Below are 22,119 nucleotides of genomic sequence, written 5' to 3'. Positions count from 1 at the left end.
GTTCTAGCGACCTCAATAATTGGGGCTTTTACTAGAAACATGTTCCTAAAGTCTGATACAAAGTTACAAAGAATTTTGGGACAAAAATGCAGAGTTTTCTGGAAAAAAATGCGATTTTTCCAGCAAAAACGTTTTCCCGGCGACCTGCAACTAATGATGTTAGGATTCTGTTAGTTGCAGACTGTTGGGAACAAGTACGTTAAAAGTTGAGACCATCAGCAACCAATTCGTTAGTTGAGACCGGCAGCGACCAAAAGATGATAGTTAGGATTAATAAAAAACAATATACCTAAAATAAATAAATTATTTAAAGTTATCACTTCCTGAATATTCAAAATGGTAATGTCCAATTAAATTAATTATTGACCAAAATGATGAAATTTCAATTTATAATATCTATAACTCAAAAGATTAATGTGGTTTACCTTTTCATAAGTATGCATATACATACACACACATACATACACACACATACATACATATAACAAAAATAAAACGTATAATTTGAATTTGAATTTCGAATCAAATTTAAAATCATAAATTTCTATTCGATTCGAAATTTGATTTCTAAAATCGAATTCGAATTATTGAAAATTGAATTCGAACCTCCAAATTCGAATGCGAGTCGAATCGAATTTTGAGTTATTCGAGTCTGATTCAAATACTGAACACCCATATACCCAGTGCATGCTACAAAAAAGAAAAATAAAAGTCATTATAAAAATCCAACCTTCATGTTCCACATGAAAGTCAGTTTAAAAGATTTGATCATAAAATAAAAAAAATAAATAAATTACACTAAAAGACAACAAAACATATATTACCTATGGGAAAATGATGCAATAAAATATTTTTTGTTGTGATGAAGTTTGTAGAACACTTGCAAAATTTTTGTTACACTCTTCGCCATTTATTTTTTTGGCATTAAAAAGGCGACTTGAGTATCTCTAGTATCTTGATTTTGCAAAGTATACAAATATCTAATATCAAGAAAAATAAATAGTAGAATGTTAAAAGTTTCAACTGTATTTACAAGATATATATAATTGTTGAAGATAAAAATAATAACTAAACTTATTTTTGGCACCAATGTAGCATGCTAATCAAACCACCCTTAGCTAAAATTGCAACATCGCCTCATATTCAACATGGTCGTTTAGTATACCAAACTCGGTCTCGGGGTACATCCCCTTAGGCACATTAACCTCAACGCTCATCTCGTCAGCAAAGTGGTGTGTTAATCGTGAAGTCAATGATTTAATTTTATCAGGTCGCTCTGTCAAGATCTTACGTATGGCAGTTTGTATGTCTTGTTGGAGCTTCGACAACTTTGGAGCGGGAGGTTGTTTAACAAGAACTTCATTGTAGAACTACATTATTAACAAAGAAAAACTACATTATTAACAAAAGTTTTCATAACTATGATACTAATATATATATATATATATATATATATATATATATAGCATATAGCATATCTGAGTTGTTAATTACCATCAAATCTAGTTCTTTTGAAGCATCAGCATCATGTTGGGTGGAAAAAGATGCACCCGAAGTAAACTACATTAACTAAAAGGTACATATTATTAGTGCATTGTTTCTTAAATATATATAAAGGCGAACTGATGAACGAGAAAGAGGCCCTACTCACTACAAAGGAATACACCGCAAGATCAAACTGCACTCATGCCTCTCCGTATCAAGTTGACCGCCAGACTGGAGCTTCGTAACATGTTGACGAAGACTTCCAAACTGAGGGTTCGGTCAGTACAAGAGACTACTTTGTTTCCCCAGAAGAAGAATAGCCCCGCTCTCTAGCTGACTGATCCCGTTGATCAAACTTGTGGGGGAACGTGTCACATTAGAGGTGAATGATCAGAGGTGTCCGGTAATCACTACGATGAGCTGGTCCTCTTTTAGTAAACTCAACTATGAATATTTAAAAAGGAATTCCAGGCTCTTTCTTTCACAACTAACCCTATATTTTTATTGCTGAGACTTTCTCTTTCGTCAAGCCCCGAGCTTGTGGTCCTCCTTTGAGTTTGGTTTCAAATGGATGAATTTGTTAAGTCAAGGTCAACGTATGTAGCTACAAGGAAGGAGAGAATAAGAATTTGAGTTGCTGATTATCACATTCTCAAAATTTTCAAAGGTAGTCAAATCAATTTGATGATAAGTTATGTTTTGTTCACTGACTTAACCAAACTAAAAAAACAAACAAAATTTCTATAATATAAAAAAATAATATCATTATATATTGCCCATTCCCAAGTAACTCGACCTCTAACATGTGGTATATAACATGAAACATGGTTTGCTGATTGTATCAAGGGTTCGTTACAGGAAGTTGCACATGTACTTGGAAGCTACAGTTAAAGAAACATATTAGAAGCCATATTAAAAAGTAAATAACGAAATATGTGATTCGTATATTAAATTACCTTTATTGCAAAATGTGGCCACTGGATAAAAGATCCACGGGCTTTACCTAAATTTGTAAGCTCGTTGTAGTATGAAACTTTAGGGAGAGGTGTGCACTCAAAATTTAGATCGATGCTATCAACTTTAACTTTCACATAGCCCCCGTCCATTTTTCTTCATTTAAAGTCCTATCCATAGTGGGATATACAAGCCCTGTACCGACTATTTTTTCTTCACCGGAAGGGTAAGGAAATAACAACTCACAAGAAGTACACTCCTACAAGATGATATAACATTTAAAAAAAGTGTTATATATAAAAATAAAACACAACATATTAACATAGCATCAATATAACTACCTCGATCACTGGCGCCACGAATACTAGGGCTCGAGTCTATCCCCCTTATAACTTCTTGTGGTACGCAAGTTATTTTGACATAGTTGCCCACTATCTTGAAACAAGCCTTCATGAACCTTTGATGGTGCTGTAATCAAGATATTTTTGGAAGTAATAAATATGTATATAAGTATTAACTCAAAAAACACAATATATATATGTGTGTGCGTGTGTAATATATTACCTATTATATGAGAATTCGTACGTGAACGCCCTCCATTGTAACATCATGAAAGTTTCGGGTTCGAAATGTTAAGTTTCCTAAGTCAAGGGACCAAAACTGTCAAAATCCAAACCTTATGGTTTAAAATGAAAATTCTGGTTTTCCTAACCCATTGCGATACGCGATGGATCAGAAGGAAAACCCATCAAGTATCACGATGGGTTGTCTGACAAAAAGGCACGTGGCCTGCCACGTGGCCACACATGGCAAACCGTTCGCCACGTGTCCCGCCACGTGGCCACACGTGGCATATCGTCCGCCACGTGTCAACACGTGGCACAGCGTCCGCCACGTGGCAGACCTATATGGCGACGGTGCAACGCTACGTCGCGATACGCGACGGGTGACCAAGGAGGCCATCACGTTTCGCGATGCTTCTCCTGGTTTGCCTATAAATAGCAACTTCGGGTTTCATTCATTTTCACACCAACTTTCATATACCACTCTTTCTCTCTAGCATCTCTCTAAAACCCGACAATCAAACCCTCGATCCACCTCAAAAAGAGTGCCTGATTAATCGATTTCCGTGCCCGTTTCCTCGTTGTTCGTACCACGTTCCACCGATGAATCAATCAAGAAGGAGTTTGCCACTTCCGACACCATGGTGATTAGTTTCGTAAAGCGTGCTGACGATTGGTGAAGTATTGGCGTGCTAGTTCATCGTTTGGCGAGCTAAGGAAAGTGACGAGAAAAGAAGTGGAGCAAGAAGGTGAAAAAGGTGTTGAGGTGCTACTCGAGTATTTAGGGTATATAAGCCGAGCAAAGGTAGGCATAATGCCCGAATAAAATAATAATAAAATATTATAAAAGGCTTAAACCTTAAAGTCGAGGCTATACTCGATACCTCGATAAAATAAAAGAAAACATAACAAAGAAAAGAAAAAGATAGAATAATGAATATATATATATATATTCATTATCAAGAGCAAGGTTATAATAAAAAGTAGTTTTTTCCTAAAAATTGTAAGAAGAAATCTGAGCCGTTAGATGCGATATAACACACAGGGGCAGGATGGTGACAAACCAAATCTTTTAATTATGGATTAAATCATAATTATTAATGTGATCCCTAAAATTTTACTACTTTTGGTAATCAACGTATATTCTGGATGGTGCTAATCATGGTGGCTAATTTTTGGAATGGTATTATTTGGTTTCCACGAGGATCTTCTACATTATTATTGAATGGATATTATTTTGGGTTAATATGGAATACTTAAATAATGAGTTTGTCATAAGCTGGGGTCAATAATGAGTTCGTCATAAGCTGGGGTCAAGAATTAGGTTGGGCTACGCACAGGGATGAACATCTTGGGATTCGCTTTGGGATTTTGCATAGAAAGGCATAGTGATTTATTTACAATTGTGGTACAAACTGTCGGTCATACTCATAGGCCTTAGATGTGGGTGTGACAGGTTGGTATCAGAGCCATCGATTTTAGCGAATTAGGTATTACAAGATAATACCTAAGCTTCGATCCAAGTATAGGAAAATATTTTCATTACTTGTTTATTTGAAATAGGGATAAGATAGGCTGGTAAACATTTTCTTTCACTCCTCACTCTAAACCACCCAAAATGTTAGATGTCGTTCAAGAGCATGATGGAGAACTATGTACGTAACGCCAAGGAGGCTGGAATTGCCAAACCTCTGCCTAAGGATAATATGAGTGAAGACTATTATGAAGCATTCTTCGATCAAGATGTGGAACATGACCTAACCAAACCATTCCAATTCCTCGGTACTGAACAAAATTCGATCAATCTGCCTGATGATACACCATGGCAAGGATATCAAGCGCCAAGACATTCAAGTTACCATCCGCCAAGTATACCAATGTACCATCCATCCGAAGTTTCAACATGTCACCCATCTAAAGTCCTAACATATCAACCATCAAAGATTTCACCATATTACCCAACTGGAGTTCCGACACATCTACCACCAAATCCTCACCCTTCATACACTTTCCTCTCCAACCGTCCAATCAAGGAAGAACCAAGATCTCTTTCATCTGACTAGATGCAATGCCATTCTGACCAACGTAGATGGCACACTGGAAGCTCTGCCTTTGAGTCAGTTGACTCCCGTCCCAACAAAGACGAAGGACCATCCCGCAAGCCCAAGATGAGAGTAATGATGCCCTACGAGAGTTTCCGGATGCCCCCGATTGTGAAAGAGACTGTTCAATTAATGGAGGAAGAAGAACCTGAGGAAGAAGAGGATCCAGAGGAAGAATCCGAAGAGGACCCGGAAGAGGAATACCCTGAGAACCCAAATGAAGTATCAACCCCAATGGAGGAATCACTCTCTCCCCAAAACCCAAGTTATGGCTAATCTGTATATGCAATACCTTGAGGAACTGAGAAACAAAGCGTCATCAAGCTTCCCACCCTACCAAGGCACGATCCCCACGGAGGAAGAACAAGCGGATGAAATCCTCCAACAAAACGAAGCTGTCAAGGCATTTTTCAACTACTGATCTGATGTGACCGCATCTCCATATCCGGACCCGAAGAACCATTTTGATGTACGGATGATGGGTTACCGAGACCCTCCGCCAAGATATGGATATCCCAATGAGATTCCTCAGTCACAGGATGAACACCTAGATCGAGCCCTGCATGAGACGGATGAATTGAGAAAGAAGATATCGATAGATGAGAAGAAAAAGAAGAAGATAGGAGACAAGCTTCTTCGGAAATGTAACAAGTCGACCAAGGTGGTGAGAAGTTCATGAAGGATTGAATACGAGTGATGGAAAGGAAGTGTGTGTGTGTTAAATGTAATTTTATGTGATATATGTGTTATGGATAAGAATAAATATATACATCAAGTATGGATGTATATATGTTTGTGCGATGTAATAATCTATGTATATATCAATTACGATATATGCATATGTTAAATAAATAAAATATGTGTTTAAAGAAAGAAATTTGTTAAAATTTCAGATAAAAAGAAAAGTTGAAAAGAAAAAGAAATAATGTCTCAACAAGGTAATAATATTGAGAAAGCTTGAAAAGATACTGATAATCGAAAAGAAAAGGGGAAAGACCCCGAGAAAGAACAAGATGAACCAATTCCCGACAAATATATGAATCAAATACAGAAAATGATTGAAGAAGCAGTTAGGGAAGAATCTATGGCCAAATCTCAATCCAAACAATCGAAACATTCTCAATCCGTTGAGCTTTCCCGTAAATCTGTTAAATCTCGACCTAAACCATCCCATGTAGAAGAAAGTGTTCACTAGTCGAACGCCGATGGTGAAGTTAGACAAGAATTCAAAAGGTTGAAGATTGGAGGATATTCGTTTAAAGATTTTATATACTTTGGACCGAAAGAGTCTCATGGTCATAAAGGAGCCATTACGACTGTGAGATGGCTAGAAGAGATGGAATCAGTAGTTATTATAAGCAAATGTTCTGATCAGGAAAAGATTCAATACTCAGACTAGATGTTCAAGGGTGAAGCATTGGAGTGGTGGAACACGATGATAATGAGCAAAGGACAACAAACGCTATATAATCTTTAATGCGAAGAATTCAAAGAAATGCTAATGGCGAAGTTTTGTCCGATGCACGAGATCGATCAAATCCAAACCAAGTTCCTTAATCACAAAGTCGTAGGAACAAATCTCCGCGAGTACAATACTAAATTTCACGAATATTGTCGTTTAGTTCCCCAGCTGGTTAACCCCGAGTCCAGCAAAGTCACACGTTCTATATGGGGATTTCCGCGGGAAATCTGCGACATGGTGAGGTCACACTTGCCACAAACCGCCGACTCCGCGATGGAATTGGTTTGTTATATGATGGGCGTAATGATCCGCAATAAGGAGGAGGATAAAAAGGTCGTGCCAACTAACGATCAAAGAAGAACTAGAGGAAGTGCCCGATTCAAAGGCAACGGCATAAACCAACACCAAACTCGATTCAATTCTAATTCCACGCCATGCAAAACATGCAAAAGGTACCACAAGGGTCGATGTAACTTCGCTCCATCTTGTGAATCATGTAATCGACCTGGCCACGCAACGGCCGACTGTTGGAAGAAAAATATGACCTGTTACAACTGCAAGGAGATGGGGCATCTAAGCTTTTAGTGTCCCAAGAACAAACCCGCGACTGGTGGTGCGGGTGGAAGTGGTCAAAACAAGAAGGGAAACACAAGAGTCTTTGTCCTTGACACGAAAAAGGCTGCTGACATGCCGGAAACCATCACCGATACGTTTCTAGTCAACGACACCTATGCTAGAGTTTTTTTTATTCGGGTGCCAATTTAAGTTTTATAGATTACAGCCTTTGTAGTCTATTAAACGAACCTCTAACAAAATTAAATAAGACACTAAGCGTCGAGACTGCTAGCGGCGAGATAGTCAAAATCTCCGAAGCCCTTGAAAACCGAAAAATTCTCGGTTATATTCTGCCTATTCAACTTTTACCAATGAATCTTGTTGGTTTTGATATTATACTTGGTATGGATTGGTTATCCAACAACCATGCTCGTATCATTTGCAATAGCAAAACCGTCGAACTTCAAGCCCCTGATAAACGAACCATTCGAATTGAAGGGGACAAAGACGCAGGCCAAGTTAGCATAATTTCCATGATTAGGGCTAACAAATGTCTGAATCAAGGATGCTTAGCATTCATGGCCTACGTCACTGAAGAATCCAAACCAAAGGAGATAAAGGACGTACCTATTGTCTCTGACTTTTCTGATGTCTTTCCTGATGAACTTCCTGGAATCCCTCCCGATCGTGAAGTAGAGTTTAGGATCGATCTTATTCCCGGTACTGCTCTGATCGCCAAGGCACCATATCGTCTTGCTCCGACCGAGATGAAGGAACTAAAGAAACAACTTGACGAGCTTCTCGAGAAAGGCTTCTTCGACCAAGTTCATCACCATGGGGAGCACCGATACTTTTTGTCAAGAATAAGGATGGATCTATGAGGATGTGTATCGATTATCAAGCATTGAACAAAGTCACAATCAAGAACAAACTCCAAGGCGCCAGTTTCTTTTCCAAAATCGACCTTCGTTCTGGTTATCACCAACTTAAAGTCCAATCCAAGGATATTCCGAAAACTGCATTCCGAACAAGTATGGACATTATGAGTTCACGGTCATGCCGTTTGGACTTACTAATGCTCCAGCTGCGTTCATGGATATGATGAATCGAATATGTAAGACTTACTTGGATAAATTTGTTATCGTATTCATCGACGACATACTCATTTATTCTAAGTCTAAGGCTGATCATGAAATTCGCCTTCGAACCTTACTTGAAATACTTAGAGCCGAAAAGTTGTACGCCAAGTTCTCAAAATGCGAGTTCTGGTTGCACGATGTACAATTTCTTGGGAACATCATCAACGTCAATGGTATTCAAGTAGATACCGCTAAAATTGAAGCCATCTCGAAGTGGGAAATTCCAAATTCGCCAACCGAGATTCGAAGTTTCTTGGGTTTGGCTGGCTATTATCAAAGGTTTATTGAGAATTTTTCTCGTATAGCTGTTCCCCTAACTTCTCTAACTCGTAAAAACGTCAAGTATGAATGGGGAACTAAACAATAAGAGGCGTTCGATATACTTAAGCAAAAACTCACCCAAGCACCTATACTGGCTTTGCCAGAAGGTACTGAGGACTTTGTTGTTTTTAGTGACGCGTCTCATTCCGGTTTGGGATGTGTACTACTGCAACGAAAGAAAGTGATCGCTTATGCCTCTAGTCAACTCAAGGTGCACGAAAAGAACTATACAACTCACGATCTAGAGTTAGGGGTCATAATCTTTGCATTAAAGATATGGAGGCACTATCTCTATGGAGTAGATTTATCGTGTACACTAATCATAAAAGCTTAAAGCATATCTTCGATCAAAAGGAGCTTAACATGCGCCAACGACGCTGGATGGAAACTCTAAAAGACTATGACTGCCAAATCGTCTATCACGAAGGCAAAGCCAACGTTGTGGCTGACGCCTTAAGTCTTAAAGAACATGAAAAACCAAAAAGTGTCTGAGCGTTAAGGTTATAACTTCAAATTGATCTTCTTGAAGAAATCAAATTTGCTCAAACTCAAGCGATCCGTGAAAATCAAATCTCCGACGAAAAACGCAACGGCACCATTGATTTATTAGTTAAGGGTGATGATGGTATCCTTAGACTGGGTAATAGGATTTGGGTACCAATCGTTGGGGACTTGCGTGAGAAAATTTTGAATGAAGCTCATAAGTCCAAGTACATGATGCACGCCGGTAGTGACAAAATGTATCAAAATCTCAAACCTAACTACTGGTGGAATGGGATGAAAAATGACATCGCTTCGCATGTGGTGAAATGTTTAACTTGTTTGAAGGTCAAGGCTGAACACCAAAATCCTTCGGGATTGCTTCAGCAACCCGAACTTCCCGTATGGAAGTGGGAGTTGATTACTATGGATTTCATTACCAAACTCCCTAAAACGACTCGACAACATAATGCAATTTGGGTAATCGTGGATCGTTTAACAAAATCCGCGCATTTTATACCCATCAATGAAATAATTATAAAATATTATAAAAGGCTTAAACCTTAAAGTCGAGGCTATACTCGATACCTCGATAAAATAAAAGAAAACATAACAAAGAAAAGAAAAAGATAGAATTATGAATATACATACATATATATATATATATATATATATATATATATATATATCAATATGTGATTATATTATATTAAATTCTTTGTTATGAAAATATTATTTAAGTAATAATAACTGTTGTTAAATAATAAAGAAAAGAAAAGAATGCGTTTCTTAGAGAAGAAAAAACGTAGGGTTTTATAAATAAACTAAAGGTTTGTAATATTACTTTTTAACTAAAATGTTTTAAAGTAAAAGAAGATTTTGAACTAAAGGTTTATCAAGGTAAAGTTTATAAATAAGAGGTCTTAAGCCGGATTGTACAAATGGTTATCCTCGTACTATAGGTGCGAGATAGCAACGGGAAAGACCCTCGAACGGTGTTTGAAGCCGATTCAAATTAAAAAGGTGAATACACCCCAACTTTACAAACTTGTTTTAAAATGAGTCAAATATGTTATATGAAAATGATTTACAAGGGACTATGTGTCTAAAAAACCGTTATAAATAAGAGTATAAGCCTAGCCCTCAGGCTGTAGTATACGTTTGTCTGGATCCTTACGTATGTGGTATTATGCGGTGGACACATCGCACCACACCTGGTCGTAGGACGCTTTCCTGCAGGGAGCACAACCATGTGTATACGTACATGTACTTAACTAAGTCGAACGCTGCGGTGTTTGCTGAGGTATTAGTGTAGAGACTTGAGTTTATAATTGTGTTGTTTTAACTTTGTTATTCCTAAGCCACGATGGGCCGAGGCAGGCGTAGTCTCGAGGGGTAATAAAGTAAAAGAAAATATTTTTAGCTTCAGCATATTCACCAGCATTCATTGCTGGCGTATTTTCTTAACATTTTGCAGGTGATCAAAGTTAGAGCTTGAAGAACGAAGTGCTCAAGATATCCGATGGCTCAGATCTTTTTGTATAAACTTAAAAATATTAAAATGGTGGTTTGTAATTAACAAGTAATACTTTTGATATAACTTAAACGGGTATTTTTAATCATGTCTTTTGTTAAGTAAATATTATATATTAAATCCACAAGTATTAAAAGACTTCCGCTTAAATCCGTAACTCTGATTTATTTATAATTGTGGTAACAACTATCAGTCATACTCCTTGGCCTTAGATGGGGGTGTGACATCCATGCTCAGGTCCTAATAACCTAGTTAGTGGATCCCTTTCCCAGAAAAATAACTGCCATCTTGAATCATTACTTTTTCAAATTCAGCCTATAGAATATACAATTGTTTAAACCTTACTATAATATATATAATTGAATTAATATATATATATATATATATATATATACTTACTAGATAAACAGATGATGTCTTCGTATCTTTTTCAAGTTGATACTTTTTAGTTAATTTGTTTCATTTAGCTTTACTCGCGATCCACTTTTTGGAACGCTTGTCTTGAATATTTTGAAGAGATGAATACTTTGGTAAAAGTTGAGACCATATCGATTCAACGTCCAAATTTGCAAACCCATGGCGCCCTAAGAAATTACGATTTATGTTTGTGTTCGCACTTGTTGTTGCCTTTTCACTTTTTTTCTTAGCATAAATAAACAAATAGTTATTAATAGTTATAAATGTATAGCATAAGTATATACAATAATAATAATTATTACAATAATAATTAATTCACATGTACCAAAAATTCCAGGCTAGTCCTTTCGATAATGAAGTCTTCCCAATGTTCATTTCCGAGACTTGGGTACGTTTTGAAAGGTTCTAGTTGCTTCCTTACATATTGAATTGTAAGATAACTTCGCCAATATGTATGATATTTTCTTGCTTTTTTAAGCATCATATGTTTAGGAGGATCACTTTTAATATTCCATGTTGTTTATAAAGCGACAAAATGCACATATAATAATTCATGTTTATAATAAATTATAAAAAAAATAATACCTTGATATCCATCCATAACTCTTCCCATTAATGATTTTCAAATTTATCGCTCAGAATACGGTAAGAAAATTCGGCCTTTAATTTCACTCTGAACCATGTAGTGAAATCGTTCGTTTTCTTCCTTACTGCTTGCATATCACTATTTAGTTCAAATGTGTAATCACAATCTTTATTTAAAAAGGTAGAAGAAATTAATATATTAACAAATGTAGGTTCCCAGCCGGATCTACACAGGAGTATCTCGTAACACGAGGGTGCGGAATCCCCACGTATACGATACGAGTGTCGAGACGTTGAATATGAACAAACACACGAGAACAAAAGATAATACTTGATATATTGCAAAGCGAAAACCAACACGTAACACAAGTTTTACAAAACGGCCGTCCAAAGTTGTCACATATGAGCCGTAGTTAGACATTATATATTAGCGACAACTTCGCCTAACACACTAGGCGAAGTTGTCCTAACTTCACTCAACTCAAGTTCGCCAAAACATAAACCAAACATAACAAGTTCAACACAAAACGAACAATTTAAACGATTACAGACACAAATAAACACGAGATAATGAACTATTGGCATCATGCACCAACAGACTCCCCCTTGGCAGTAGCTTCATATCTCTAACATCTTTCTCGTGTCTTGTAATCCAAAAATCACGTACCCACCGTCTTCAAGCATGAACGCCCTGTCTCACACAGACAGAGACCACCCTCTGGTATTTCTTATCATTGAGTAACTTCCATCACAGCTTCAGCAGTCTGGCAGTCGACATACCACCACTTGAGATCCTTCAACGCATCTTGAGGCATAATCTTCATTGCATCCTGAGGCAGAATCACCCAACACATTATCCTCAAGTATCTCACCTTCCTCTAAGTCAGACCGGAACAGAGGACTCCCCCTGAGATGTGGAAGCCCCAAGAGATTGTGAAGTTCTTGGCAGCTCACCACCTGCACCTTTCAATGCATTGGGATCATCCTCTCTGTCTTGTCTCTTCTTTGTCCTCAGCTTATCACCCTTGCAACTCGTCTCCCCCAGAGACACAATCCGCTCGGAATCCATCATAGAAGTACCAAACGCAAACGGCATATGAGAAATATCCTTAATCAGTGAACAAAACCAGGTTTGATCAAGGTTGATTCTGAGAGTAAATTCGCCGAGGGTTTTAAGAGTAAAAATGGTTTGACCAATTTTGACCAAAGTCTGATTTTTAAGAGTAACCCAAGCTTTATTTTAAACACAAACAAAACAAGAAAATAAAATAATACAGAACAAAATCAATATAAACAGACGGGATCAAATTTCAGTATTGAAGGAACCCTGCATGTTTTTAGAAAAGATCCTAACAAGAATCATGCTGATTAAGAGGTTGTCACACAGATCCATGTTCAGCGGTATTATGACATAGAGAAACAGGTTGTAGGCAGGTATAAAACTTAGTATAGTTTTCATTGCTTCTGTGATATGGATTAGGTTCAATTAAGCTCAAAATTTAGATGGAAATCACATGAGAGATTGTGATGCCTCATATCAATTCTCAAGGCGTATTTGGCTTTCCCAAGTCACCCCGAGTTGACTTCGACCCGTAGTGTCTGATCAATAAATATTCACATGTCAAACTTTCCGATTCATCTTCTCGAACTCTCTCATACTTTGAATTATGCTTTCTTGCCTCTTTCTTGATATTTGTAAACATATAATCTTCATCAGGCTTAACGATAATAATAATAATAATAATAATAATAATAAGTAATTTTTTTTATTTTTTTTACAATAATAATACAACTGCAAGTCCCGAATCTGGATCACTGCAGAAACATAACACTAACTTCGCGGGAATCAGAACACTCACGGGCTCGTGTATGACTGGGTAATCACTTTTCTGCCTATCATTCGGAGAGATGTATGTGGAGACATGCACAGCTCAAAATGACTCTCCACAGTAAATCGAGTAGATTTAGTGTGTATCACTTCAACTTTTACGCACCATAGAAAGCTACCATAACATATAATGACTGTTCTAGAGTCTTTTAGGCCTAATTACTTCACCAGTTAGGCACTTAAAATTAGTTTATCTATCACTTTCCAAGGTTGGATCAATTTTCATTTAACATCATTAAAGAAACTTCTTGCGAAGTTAAAGACTGGAAAAAATATATCATCTCCCCCAAAAAAAATTTAAAATTCTAGCGCCTCGATCAAGTCAAAGTCTTTAGGTAAACAGCTATCCTGAAGATCCAATGGATCAGCCGGACCGACCACATACGAGTATGTGTCCTTCTAACTAAGTATGAACGACTAATTTTAAACGAAAGAATAAAAACACATCGTAAACCGCCCAGTCGCTTTCAGTCATCTGGCTAATGGCTATCCTTACAATCTACAAGTAGATGCAAGGACCAAACATATTCATGGAATATTTCCTTCAGACTTGAGCAACCGACATAATTTTAAGCAATAATGATGTTTTTTTTTCTTAAGAAAACACAAAGAAAACAAGGTTACTCGGGATTGATCATCCCATTTAGCTCAACAAGGTTTTGAAAATGGGATCGGTCAAACGCTTTTGTAAAAAGATCGGCAAAATTATCCAGAGAATCAACCTTTTCGAGCGCGATTAATTCCTTCTCAGCACAATCCACGGGTTGTCTTTTATCTTGAACCTTTGAGTTATGCGTGAGACTCTCTTCTTCGACAATTTGCATCTGACTGTCCATCCTTTCTTCCATATCAAAGCCTGAAATACTCTTTCCACTTTCTCCGGCAAACACAACTCTTCCTCCATGTACAGCCTTCCAATCACGTAACAATTTCTTGTTACCAGTCATGTGCCGGGAACAGCCACTGTCAACAACCCACATATTGTTTACAGCCCTGTTCGACTGTTCCTGCACAATTAAAGAAATAGATTAAAATCTAGGGACCCAAGACCTTCTGGTCTTGGGCTGATTAAACCTGTTATCCGGCATCCAGTACCTTGGTTGCCCAAAGTTAGTTTGAGGAGAGTTTCTGTAAGATCTGAAAGGGAAATTTCTAGATGACTAGCTATGAGGCCATCCAAACCTTCTTGATTTAACTGAATTATAATAGTTGGTTTGGTAATTAACTGGAAAAAAATGAGACTGGTTTCTTTGAAATATTAGATTAATCCGATGATTGAAAGTTGGTGTGTTCACATTCTTACCATCATCATAATTATTATTCGTTTTATTCTTAGTTTTGGTAGGCCTCGTATTCCTAGATTTCCTCTGTTTCAGAGGACAGTCAGCGACCAGATGTCCTATCCTGTTGCATCTAAAACAACTTCTGTTCGCACTATTTTGGTTGTTTTGAACTTTCGTCTCAAAAGTAGTTGCAGTTGTCGAGGTTTCATTACTACCCGTTAATCTAACATATGGTGGGACGAACGGATTTAGGGAAGATTTCTTTTCATCAGGCTTATAGTCCTCCCCTCGTTTTAGTAACACAACCTTTTCTTCTATCTCATCCGATTCGGACGTTTTGTCCGAATTTGACGACACAGAACTAGAGATAGAACTAGTGACATTTGAACTTGTCTTACTTGTTTCACTCTCATTAAATTCAGTTTCTTTAGCAGAAACTTTTATGGGAACTGTCTGACTAATTTCAACATTTGCAGATTGCTGATTACTCGGATCATAAGTATAATTATTGTTGCATGGTGGTGGAACTTCAGAGAATCCAATTCCCCCTTTGTTAACCGGGAAACGTTGAACACTTATGATGTGGTCTAACATTGCAGAAGAATTTCTAAATTTTTCAATTTTTCTGTTTAGTTCCACCACTTTTACCTGGTAATCAGCTATCTGTTTATCTTTTTCAGCAATTAGTTTGGTCTTTTCTTCTAACACTTCGTAACTAAGATCAATTACTTGTATTTTTTCAGCTAGAGTGGCTTTAAGACTTCTGATATCCTTTTCACTGGCTTTTATTTTTACCGTGTAACTATTTTCTTTAGTTTTAGAATAGTGATGTTCTTCTTTTATGTTTTTAAATTGAGTGTCCAAACTAACAAACTGAGCATTTAATGTTTTCAATTGATCAGACAGTTTTTCACATTGTTCACAATGAGAGTCAGAACTTACCTCTGAGAGTTGATCGTTCACCTCTGCCATGTATGCTTGATCTTCCTTCGTCTCTCTCTCTCACTTCCTCCAGTTTCAATGCTTACCAGATTTGCTTGTTCGAACACCTCCTCAACTTGTATATTCCGGTTGTATCCACCGTTCTGTTGATATACCATAGCCTTATTTTCATTACCACCCCCATTCTGTTGAGCATGCCTGTTCTGGCTTCGTTCGACTCTCTCATTTGTACATTCTTTAGCAAAGTGACCATTTTGTTGACAATTGTAACAACGAACTTTTGACTTATCAAACCCCGGTCTTTCTCCAACAAACTTTCTACCAGTTTTCTTCATAAATCTCTTAACCCTTCTTACTATCATTGCCATCTGCCACTGCAAATCCATTTCCTTCAGATCATCAGCGTCTATCTGATCATAGTCTTCATCCAACGTTGCAGGGTCAACTATTTTCCCTTTGATGTAATTCTTATAAGATGCAATGAAGGAGGCATAGAGAGCGAACTGCTGTTCAGCTGATTTCACACTCATAGGCATATGTGAGTAGTTCTTGCTTGTAGCACTAGATGAGAAGTTACCAGTTGTGGTTTAAGGTTTTGAGGAACTACTACCTCCTGCTACGAAACATACGTCACCATCCATATTGAGAATCACATGGCCATCTGAAGTGGATTTTGATTCTCCCTTTGAGTAGTAGGCAGTGGATTCTGATTTTGAACTTGAGTTTGGAGTGACTTTCACACCATACATTCCCGGATCCTGAACCTGATCAGTTGGTGTCTCCTTTCGAGCCATGTTAAGTTCAAAATTTCGTAACTTATTTACCACTGTTTCCAAATCAGTCTTCTCAAAGTCTTTATCTTCTCTCATCAGAACTGTGTACATTTCCCATTTTGGTGGGAGAGCATCAAGAAGTTTCTCAACTATCTCTTCTTCCTTGTATTCAATTGAATAGTTATTTAACTCGGTCATCAGATGATAATATCGTGTGATGATATCATCAAGTGATTCGTTTTTCATATACTTGAATACGGAGAATTGAGTTTTTAGCAGCTTTGTCTTGGAGGTACGAATCCCAACATTACCTTCATATTTATTTTCTAGTGCTTCCCAGAGCTCTCTAGCAGTTTTGTATTTCTTGAAGGTATGAATAATTTCTTGTGGAAGTGTCATTGTTATAGCTGCATGCGCTTTACTCTCTACCTCATACATTTTCTTTCATCATCCTCCATCTTAATGTACTTCTTAATCTGTTCACGACCTTCAAACATGGACGTTGGTGGAATGTACCCGTCTTGAATGCAAACCCACATCTTTGCGTCTTGATACTTCACATACTGTTCAAACCGATATTTCCATGCAACGAAATCAGTACCTTTCAGTAGTTTTGGAGCTTTAGTTGCAAAACCAGCCTCAACCTCTATCTTTACCAATTCTGTGATGTTTATCGAAGTCATACTTGTACGAAACGATACTTAGAGTTTAAAATTAGAATTCCAGGTGCAGTAGGCAGCGAAGTTACTACAACTTCGCCTGTAGAACTTCGCTTAAGGACAACTTCGCCTGCCACACAAGTTCGCTAAGGATAACTTCACCTACAACTTCGCTGTTATGCAACTTCGCTGATCTCTTAACTTCGCTGATCCCTTAACTTCGCAGATAATCAACTTCGCCAAACACTTATATGTTCGCTTAAACCCTACTTTTTGTGACGACAAGTTCGCCAGAAGAACAGGGTTTTTTGCAGGTTTTTTTTTAGGTTGATTGTGATGGACACGAGGGTGTTTTGAAGGTATATATGATGAGGGAAGATGAGCAAAAGACAAAAACGAGGTATTTCAACGTAAACTCGTTCCGCGAATAGTCAAACGGAACGATCTTAACACCCGTGTGATAATCCCGAACCACACAATCACGAGCAAAAAGCTCTTATACCAATTGTAGATTCCCAGCCGGATCTACACAGAAGTATCTCGTAACACGAGGGTGCGGAATCCCCACGTATACGATACGAGTGTCGAGACGTTGAATATGAACAAACACACGAGAACAAAAGATAATACTTGATATATTGCAAAGCGAAAACCAACACGTAACACAAGTGTTACAAAACGGTCGTCCAAAGTTGTCACATATGAGCCGTAGTTAGACATTATATATTAGCGACAACTTCGCCTAACACACTAGGCGAAGTTGTCCTAACTTCGCTCAACTCAAGTTCGCCAAAACATAAACCAAACTTAACAAGTTCAACACAAAACGAACAATTTAAACGATTACAGACACAAATAAACATGAGATAATGAACTACTGGCATCATGCACCAACAACAAATACTGGTTTCAATGGTCCACGGATTCATAATTTAACAGGTACTGGTTTCTACATATGCACTAAAATCATACAGGGGCCACATAATGACTCTTGAGTAAATCTTAAGAACATTATATAATCTGACATCAAGGGTTCAAACCGAATCAAAATCGGTCAAACATAAAGGAGAAACCATAACCTTTCAAAGCTCAAAATTGACCAAATTTTTTTCACTATAAGCTCCTACACAGATCGACAACCTAAATTTCTGAAACAACATCTAATTTCTTTCAAAATTAGAGGATAATGAAGAAGAAGAAGGGTTCTTTAAAAATTATATACATATCAAACCTTGATCATCTAGTCTGACAGTGGATCAACATATATCCTATCGTTGTGATCAGATCGTAAGTATGTAGCGCCATCAGTTGGATTAACTAACTGTTCAACACCAACTTGAAAATTGTGGTAGGTCGTCAAAATGGTCATATTCTTCCTCGTCGACAACATTATCAACACCAATGATACGCCATTTACCTTGCAATACAATGTGGTATCTTGGTTTACTCGGGTCATTTACAAAGAACACTTGTGTGCAATGTGAAGCGAGAATAAATGGTTCAGTTGCATATCCATTTGCTGTAAGGTTGACAAGTGTAAAACTATATTTGTCAACTTGAACACCTGTTTTGTTATTCACTCACTTACATATGAACATATGAATTGTGAAAAGTTCTGTAATTCAGCTCCCATAGTTCTTGGATGACATCATAATAAGAGTATTTGGCGATTTCTAACCTTGTATCACGATTCGTTCCATCGAATCTGGATGTTGATGCTATTACTGTAACTCCACTATTATGCATTATACTTTTCTCATCTTGATCATCTGTGTAAAATGTATACCCATTAATGTCATACCCGTGGTAAGATTTTACTCTAAATTCTGAACATTGCCCCAATGATTTCACAATTGTATCAACGACTGACTGATCTTCAGTGACCTTTTTTTCTTCCATGAAGAATACTCTTTGGTACGCTGAATTTCATGCCACATTTTGTTCTTATTCGGATATGTTGATTTGTAATAACTTTAAGTGTTCATCAACATACGGAGCAAGATAAGGCATGTGTTTCCGAACATAAAAATGTGCAAGTTCTAAATTCTCCTTAGCTGGGTTGAACCATTTCATACCAACACCTCCTTCCCCTTGAAGCTTACCAGAGTGACGAGATTGTGGCAAACCATTACTTTTGACGCCTTCCAAATAACTTGTACAGAACTCAATCACCTCATCGATACTACCCTCAGGCCAATTACGATTTCTTACATGGGATTTTGAGACACCCATGTATCTTTCAAAAGGGTACATGTAACGCAAAGATACATAACCACAAGCCTTGATTTCTTCAACAATATGAATCACAAGATGTACCATCATATTAAAAAGGATGGCGGGAAGTACTTCTCTAGTTCACAAAGCGTGATGATAATTTCATTTTTTGTCATGCATCCAATTCCTCGGGATCAATACATTTTGAGTGAATCATGTTAAAAAACCAACAAAGTTTTGTGATGGTATGTTGTGTGCTCTTTGGTAGCAATCCATGGATTGTAATAGGAATCATATGTGTCATCAAAACATGACAATCATGAGACTTCATACCAAGTAGTTTATTGTCTTTCATGGACACCAACCTTTTAATGTTTGCATAATAGCATGATGGAACTTTAATATCATATAAACATTTACAAAACTTTGTTTTTTCTGCCTTTAACATTGTATAACACACGAGTGGTAGATAAATCCGAGTATCGGTATCAACGTGGGCAAGCTGTTTACGTATTCCCATTTCTTCCATGTCTTTACGGGCATAGATACCATCTTTTGTTTTTCCAGGAATGTTTAACAATAACCCGAGCAAGCTATCACATACATTTTTCAATATGCATAACACCAAGGCAATATACATATTTAAATGTGGTGCGTTAAAAATGTATGTGATGGAACTTTAATCTCAAAGTTTTATTTTGTATAAATATTACTCACAATATTTAAAAATTATATAATATTATTTTAAAATCAATCCGCCACTGATAGACCTATCCGTTGCGGATTTGATTTAAAAAGTAATCAGCTACAGAGAGGTCTATCAGTGGCGGATAGTCCCACAGATACTCCTCTCCGTCTCTAATTACTTACACTATCAACAAAAACAAACACACAACCATCTGTTCGAGATCCGACCCGTTTCCATTTGACATAAGCTATTCGAGATCTGACTCAACAACATCAAGGTAAGTAAAATACTGGTATTATAATCTAGTTTGATATAGGTTTTGATTTAGATTAAGGGATAGGGTTTGAGGTTTGAAAACGGGTTTGAAATCGGATTTGAAAACGGGTTGGATTAAGGGTTTGAGGTTAGATTTGGGTTTGAGGTTAGTAAACTTGTAATAAACAGGTTTGATTAAGGGTTTGAAAACGTGTTAAAACTGGGTTTGAGGTTAACAAACGGGGTTGATAATGAAACGGGTTAAATTTGGGTTTGAGGTTAACAAACGGGTTTGTTAAGGAAACGGGTTAAATTTGGGTTTGTGGTTAACAAACGGGTTTGATAAACTTTGTTGGAAAACGGGTTTGAAAACGATATGGAAATCGGATTGGAAAAGGGGTTTGAAAATGGGTATGTTAACAAACCCGTTATCTGTATTATATAATTATAATAAAATAAAATTATACATTATATTATATCTTAAATATAGATGGCGAATACCTACATTGAAGGGGATGAGCTTCTACACGGCTACTTGCCTTTGACTTTTGACCTAGAGTCCGATTACCATGTCCGGTTTACGCAGCTTCGGCGTATGGCGCCGAAACCTAGCACGACCTTGTCTACGGACTTTATAAAAAGAAAGGTTGAAAACAATTATTGTGACTAATACACCATGGGTAAGATTGTTTACCGCCGACCAACCAACGTACCGGGCGCTCACGCTAGAGTTTTACTCTACGTTCATTTTCAGGTATTTTTTTTTCTTTTCAAATAACTTATAAAGTATATTTAAGAAACGTGTTAATATTGTTTCAGGCCACGGCCGGCTGGAGAGCCGCATGTCCAGATGTTGATTGATGGTGCAGATACTAGTCGAGCGGAGGTTCGGTTCCGTATGTTCAGGAGGACCGTTATTTGTCGATGGAGGAGTTTGCTTTGGCACTCGGCTTGTACAGACCGCATGAGTTACTCCAGCCTATTTACAGGGAGAGCATACACGAGACACCATATGACCTCTTGAAGCGTTGGTGACGGCGATTAGCGATGATCCTTGGCCTACCGACGCCCCAGACTCCCGATCCTCATCTATCAGGGACCCGTTGCACAGGTATGTATATAATATAATATAATATAATATAATATAATATAATATAATATAATATAATATAATATAATATAATATAATATAATATAATATAATATAATATAATATAATATAATATAATTGTATTGTATTGTATTGTATTGTATTTTTGTGCATGTACCTACACATGATTATCGCTTTGACCATACATGGTCGTCACCTGGGGGAAGATCACTGCAACCTCTGTGACCTATTTTTTTGCGATGCCTGCTAACGGGGAGACACTGCAACCTAGCTCGCGCGTTCGACGACTACTTCGCCATTTACTGGCACAGGCAGGGCCGCGGGTCGTTGGTCAGTGGCACATACGTTACGCGGATTGCGATGAATTTGGGCTACATGGACCGATTGCCAACCTTACCCATTCAACTGCCGATTCTCCCGCGAGAGCTGGACCGTGCACGGGCACATGACATGCGCATCATCCGAAAGATTCACGGCGTGTTGCACCTGGCCACTGATCTACATGCTCCACCCTACGTCGAGGTCCCACTTGTCGAGCCTCCGCCAATCGAGGAGCCGGAGGTGCATATTCATGACGTCTCGGTTGACAATGCGGACGGTGAGGGTGAGGACGATGATCAGGTACGTTCTATTTTATCGTTTAAATTATTTTTTTATCTTCGTGTTATTAACGTTAATTTATCGTGTTCATAACAGCCACCACATCAGG

The sequence above is a fragment of the Bidens hawaiensis genome, unplaced genomic scaffold (assembly GCF_021521415.1).
Source record: "Bidens hawaiensis isolate Kalapana, Puna unplaced genomic scaffold, B.hawaiensis_p1.1 tig00048959_1, whole genome shotgun sequence".
Classification (NCBI taxonomy): domain Eukaryota; kingdom Viridiplantae; phylum Streptophyta; class Magnoliopsida; order Asterales; family Asteraceae; genus Bidens; species Bidens hawaiensis.
This window is presented reverse-complemented; position numbering follows the sequence as displayed.